Source organism: Phytophthora ramorum (genome assembly GCF_020800215.1).
Source record: "Phytophthora ramorum isolate Pr-102 chromosome Unknown Phyram_PR-102_s0001, whole genome shotgun sequence".
Taxonomy (NCBI): Eukaryota; Oomycota; class Peronosporomycetes; order Peronosporales; family Peronosporaceae; genus Phytophthora; species Phytophthora ramorum.
The window spans coordinates 639,323-645,322 of record NW_027150647.1 but is presented as its reverse complement, the minus strand read 5'-3'; positions in this window follow the sequence as shown (position 1 = coordinate 645,322).

Sequence of the window (6,000 nt, the reverse complement as noted above, 5' to 3'; positions counted from 1 at the left end):
TCGCATTGTCGAGTCTCTGGGCCAGAGCCTCCCGGGTTTCCGCCAAGTCCAAGGTGGACTGCGTGAGACGATGAGACTACTGGTCGTACTTCTGTTGGACGAAGCAGACGAATGGGGACGCTGATTGAGCGGCCGACCAAATGGTGTGCTCCAGGTCTGGCGCGCGCTGCCGCAAAGCGAAGTAAGATCGTAACAGATCGTCGTAGCTACGCTGGAGTGCCTGAAACTCACCCTCGCGATCCAGAGCGGCTTCAACTGCAGCCAACGATCTCCGGATGGTGATCTGGTCTAAGGGCGGCAACGAGGAACCAGCTTGAGGCAACGACTCGGTCGGGAGATCGCCAGGTTTACCTTCGATTCATCGTACAGGTCCGGAGAAAGCTGCGGGAGTTGGAACGGTGGCTTCGGAAGACACAGGTACTGCGGCGGACGAATCCGAGATCGTAGCCCTCTGCGGCGACGAAGGAGATCGGGAAGAGGCTGGCGTGGGCGAGTGGGAAGAAGGATCGTTCGGGGAACGCCCCTGATCCGGCGAAGAGTTGTCCGACATGGTGCTGTGGAGGTGTGGTGGCGAGGAGCGAGAAGAAGAAGAAGTAACGAGTGTGCACGCCAAGACTGTTGGGCAGCCCCGGCATGCACAGGGGGCGATTGTGGTGAATTGGATGTTGGAAATTTCGTGATGGACCAACGATCAGCTAGGATCGGACGGGACCGGACGTACGATCGGAGGATGATGAAGACCGACTTTGGAGGGATTAGATTGGACCTGAGGGGTAGGGTATGGAGACCCAATGGGTACAGTGGCGCCATCAGTTATCGGTGTATACCGGTATGCGGTATGGTGCGATCATTTCGATATGCGATCGTGGCCACCACTGCGATCGCGATCCCGATCGCAAATGTCGATCGGGGCGTACCACTTTGGTGGTACACCCGCAATCATTCCGGAGTGAGAGATCTTTGGAAGGTACCTCGGGAGATGGGTGAAAGAATCCAGTAAGGGGGGAGGATAGGAAGCTGAGATCATTGTTTGTTTCTTTTGCTTGATAAGAGAAGAAGAAGCTTTCCCTTGCAACATAAGTGGCGTTCGTTCATTCCAGGCTGGGAAGTATATTGGCCCTCCTGACGACTTCGGACTCACCTCGTCGCGCAAGGTAATTACACGGGAGCCCCTGGATCGCTTGGCCAGGTGCGCAACCACTCACCCCCCCCCCCCCAGAAGACCCCGCGATAGGAGGCGGCAAGCACGTAAAGGAACACACCCAAGGACACCCCCCACGCCGATCAAGCCCCACCAGGCCCCGATCGGCAGACCACCGACGACCGCGCGAAGAATACCCGCGTGGACGTCACCCCCCCCCCCCCCCCCCCCCCCAGTTCCCCGGAAGGAGCCGTCCAGCTCCCTACCCCATCTGGTAACCACCGACGCCTTCAGTGAACACCGGAAGAGCGTAACCCGCCCCGCCGTCGGGTACACAAGGTGAATACAACGTTCCGATCGCGCCAGATCAACGGAGTACCCCCTCCGATAGTCGGCAGTCCGGGCGTACCGCTGGTAAGCCGGAGGTCACGACAGCAATTTTCGTGATCCCGCTTCGCCACAAAAGCGTTAGGAGCTCGGCGAGCTCAGCGACCGATCGACCAGGGTTCAAATCGGGATGCAAACCAATGACCACGCTCGAATCCACCAACCAGTGGTTCCGCTCCCAGAGCGCCACAAAGATCTTGGTCCGAGTATCACTGTCTTGAGCCTCGTCGAATTTGCGCGAATCTCCAAGGAATCGGGCCCAAGCGTCACACAAGATAGCCACTGGGTCAGTTGATTTCGCTGACCTCTTTTTCATGTGAAGACGATGGCGAGCCAAGTCAATAGCATTCTCCGAGATGAACATGGGAGTCTCAGGGAACTTAACGAGAACATGCTGGCAGGGGTGAGACGAGTCGAAGACCTTCATCATCTGCCGAAGGCCGTTGAGAGACACCGGAGTCGACACGACCTGGGACTTCCCGTCGATGTCTTCCGTTTTCAATGAAGACCGACAAGCCGTAACTTTCGCCCAGCATCGAGTGGAACCATAGTGGAAAATACCACGTCGTGGGTCTGGCGCATTGCCGGAGTCTTGCGTGCCTCTCGAGCAATCGCTTGTGCTGCGCGAGCACGCAATTTCGCGAGTGGCAGAGCGAGAGTTGGAGACAAGTCGACGACTGACATACTCGTCGAGAGTGTGGAAGCACTCGGCGAGGCCACAGATAGTTTCGCTGAGCGAGCCTTGCGCGAACAAGTCGACTGTGGAGCCATCGAGGAAGCTTTCGTCGTTCCCGACGATCGAGGTCACGACTTCTGAACCCGTCCGTCGACGCTTCTCGCGGAGCTGTCGATCTGGAGACAGTTGCTGGTGATCTCGCCGAGTTCTTAGCTTTCTTGGTAACTCGGCGAGGAATCTCCGGAGCGGCGCGTTTCTGTCGAGATGGCTTGGTGGAAGCGACAGGGGCACAACCACGCTTCACCACTGACGGGACAACTCGGCGAGCATCGGCGTAACTCTGAAGCTTTCCGCGAGGTGGAGTTCGCTGAGCCGAGAGATCCACGGTGCTCATTGACGAAGGATAATCGTCATCAGCTCAGTGATCCCACCAGCATCCGGAATAGGAAGCAACGCCTCACTCGATGAGACAGAAGGTGTTGCGACAGTACCCAAAACATCATCATCTTCAGCGTCCAGCTCCTCGAGAACAGCATGCGTGATGCACGTAGCATTACGAGCGGCAGCTCGAGATGAACGACGTGGAGCCGAAGTCGTCGGACAGAGATGCATCAGTGCTGGAACAACTGAAGTAGGCGAGTAGACGATTATCGCCGCTACTGATGGAGGTGCTTGCAACAGTACTCGCCGTGAGAGCCGGGACTGAACGCGATCCGGCTGTAGTGTCCTTCGACGAGCTCGGAGAATGTGAAGGCGAAAAAGCTTCACTCGACGAGTCCAACAGCTGCGTGGACACGGAAGCCGAACTCGACGAAGGGCTAGAGCTGTCAAGAACAGTAACCTGAGCCTGAGACAAGCTCGCCAACACAACCGACGAACGAGTCATATCCGGATCAGGTGTACTCTGGCGAAGGTTTGCCAGCATCAGTAATTGTCGGCGAAACAGGACTCTGGGAAGGACTCAGCGAGGGTCGCTGAGGGCGGTAACCAGAAGAACCAGGCCCGAGGATACTGGAAGCCGGAGCTCGGAGGCGTTTCCGACCAGGGATCGGAAAAGAAAGAGAAAACTCGACGATCAACTCAGCACTGAGCAAAGTTGTGGCAGGGTCGAAACGCTCTTCTCCAGGAACCGGACGTTCGTAGAGACCACGTGAAACACTTTTCGAACGACTCCGACGAGGACCAGCAGCCATGGGAGAAGCAGGATTCGCATATCGGCGAAGGCGCTCCGAAGAGGTCAAATCGCGGAGTGGTGCGTTCGGCAACTGGGAGACCGAACGACGACTTTGACGACGCGACTGGCGACGAGAGTGTTTGGGACGAAAGCGACCGGATAGAACCCCAGAAGCTTCACTCGCTGAGCTTGGCGGAAGATCACTCGCTGAGCTCGACCGGGTCGCACTCGCTGAGCTAAGCTGAAAACCACTCGGCGAACCGGTGGAAACCTGAATCGACGAGCTGACCGGGCGAATTCGGAGAGAGATTTCGCTAGGGCTCGTCGAACTGGCTGGCTCAATCGCCTCTGGGAAGCGCTCAGCGAGGAAACGGCACAACCGAAGTGTTCAGTTGAAGATCCCGCGGATCTAGCCCAGGCACGTCAACTCCAACAAGTGCAGCAACCGCCAAGTGGGGGTCATGCACCGGATAACGACCGTTGTGACGAATCACAGCCGATAACACCGGCAGGGGAAACACAAATGAATTCAAAGTTGATACATTAGTTCTGTTAGCTACGCAGAACCTAGCTAAACATGCAGTTTCCGATTTTGGAGCAAGCAAGCTTGCTCCGCGCTTCATTGGGCCATTCACCGTGTTGGCGAAGCATGGCAACGCGTACACACTGGACATACCGTCCAGCATGCGCTTGCACCCAACGTTTTACGTTGAGCGACTGAAGCCGTACGTGCAGCACGAGTCACCTACGTCTGGTGACTCGCCAAAGCGCTCTCGAGCGCGGCGACGCGCTTCAAGGCGGAAGAGAGCCTCGTCCCGATCTCGACCTTTACGTTCGAGGTCGTCTGCGCAACCTCCGCGAGCTGAGCCTTCAACAAGCTCAGCTCCTGACGCAGAGCAGCGAACTGCGACGCTTGGAGACGCTCAACAGCCTCCAAGCGAGACTCAAGGTTTGGTTGACCAAACCCGGGGCGTCTTCCCGCCCCCCCCACCCCCGTTGCGAGACGCACGCGGGGCAACTCGCTGGATCGTCCAGCGAATTGTTGGTCATCGGAACCAGACCCGAGGTCCGGTTCATTTTCGTATTCGTTGGAGAGGATTTCCTCCCCAACACGATACGTGGGAATCACGGAATGTCCTGATGGAGGACATTCCGGAAATGGTGACGGCGTACGAAGGCCGCCACTGCCACCTCCGCCGAAGGGCGTAAAACTTGGGCGAGCGCTGTAGTTGCCTACAGCACTCGGATAAGTGCTGCGATTATCCGCAGCACTAGAAGACGCCTGCGCCTGAAAACTGGCGCGCAGGGTCTTGAGGTCGTCAGGTACACACATGGATGTGTACCCGTTAATGTCCCGCTCGGTGATGCGTACTGCTCCGGGGTAGCAGTACTCACAAGCAGTGTCATAAGGCACTGCGCAAGGAAGTCCAATACCGACTGCACCATGGTGCAGTCGTTCGAGTTTATCACGCTTCGAGAACTTCTCGTAGCGCTCCCGCGCCTGGCTAATCCGGTCGCGATAGCCAGCGGGGTTCTTGTTGAAGTTTTCAACAAAGGCACACCAACTTTGACAAAGTGCCTGCCACTCGGGCACTTTGCTTCTGCGAGAAGTCTTGTTGCTCGCAAACCATCGGAGCTCATGGAAGAGCCCGATGTAGTAGTCGCGCCTTTGATTCGTTAACGGATCAAAGTGTAATCGCTTCGCGACGTCATCGTCAACGATGGCGTTGCACGAATACAGCGCATACAGATTCGGTGGCGCGGTCGCACCGAATCGGCTGCCGATCTCAGACTGAGACGGCATCCACGGCTCGCGCACTGAGCCAATGCGCGAGGCCGCAACAACAGCGGATGGAGCGGAGTCATCTCCATCCCGCGGAGTCGTCAAGGCTCCAGCGGCAGCGAGCGATGTTCCACTGCCGCTGCGCGAACGCTTCGAGCTCGAAGCGTTCGGGTCGTCCTCGCGTGGTCGACGCAGACCCACATTGGGGTCAGTGTGGCCCGGAGACAAGGTGTCCTTGTCTCCTTCGAGCTCCCCCTCCTCGACTTCGCTTCCGTAGTCGAGGGGAACTCCCTCTCCACCTGGAGAGTAGATACCCACTCCGGTTTCGACAGCAATGATCTTGCCTGTCTTGTTTCGGATGGCATGTTTCTCATGCCATCTCGAGTGGTACCCAGCAACAGAGAGGCGACTCTCTGTTGCCGCGCTTGTCGGCATCGCCTCGACGGCGATGCCAGTAGCGGTCGTGGTTGAGGCAGCGACCGTCGTCACCTTGGAGGCGACGACAGCACTTGCTGTTGCCGAAGCGGCCGGCGTCTTGGACGAAGACGTCGTCGGCGTGCTCATTGGGAATGAGCACGTGTTCTCCCGAAGAAAATACGGATTGACGTGTCGAGACCGGCACGTCAAATCCTAACGGGGGGATGGTGTAGCGGGGCTACACATTCGGTTCACCTCCTACCTTAGTGCAACATGCACTAAGGAATACATTCAGGTGACCACCACAGGGTGGTCCACATTCATAGCAAAAGGCATATGACTGGTAGAAAGTAACACCTTTCTACCAATGAGAGTCATTCAATAGATAGGGGTTCTGCCAGCCATCCAATGGCAGAACCTCT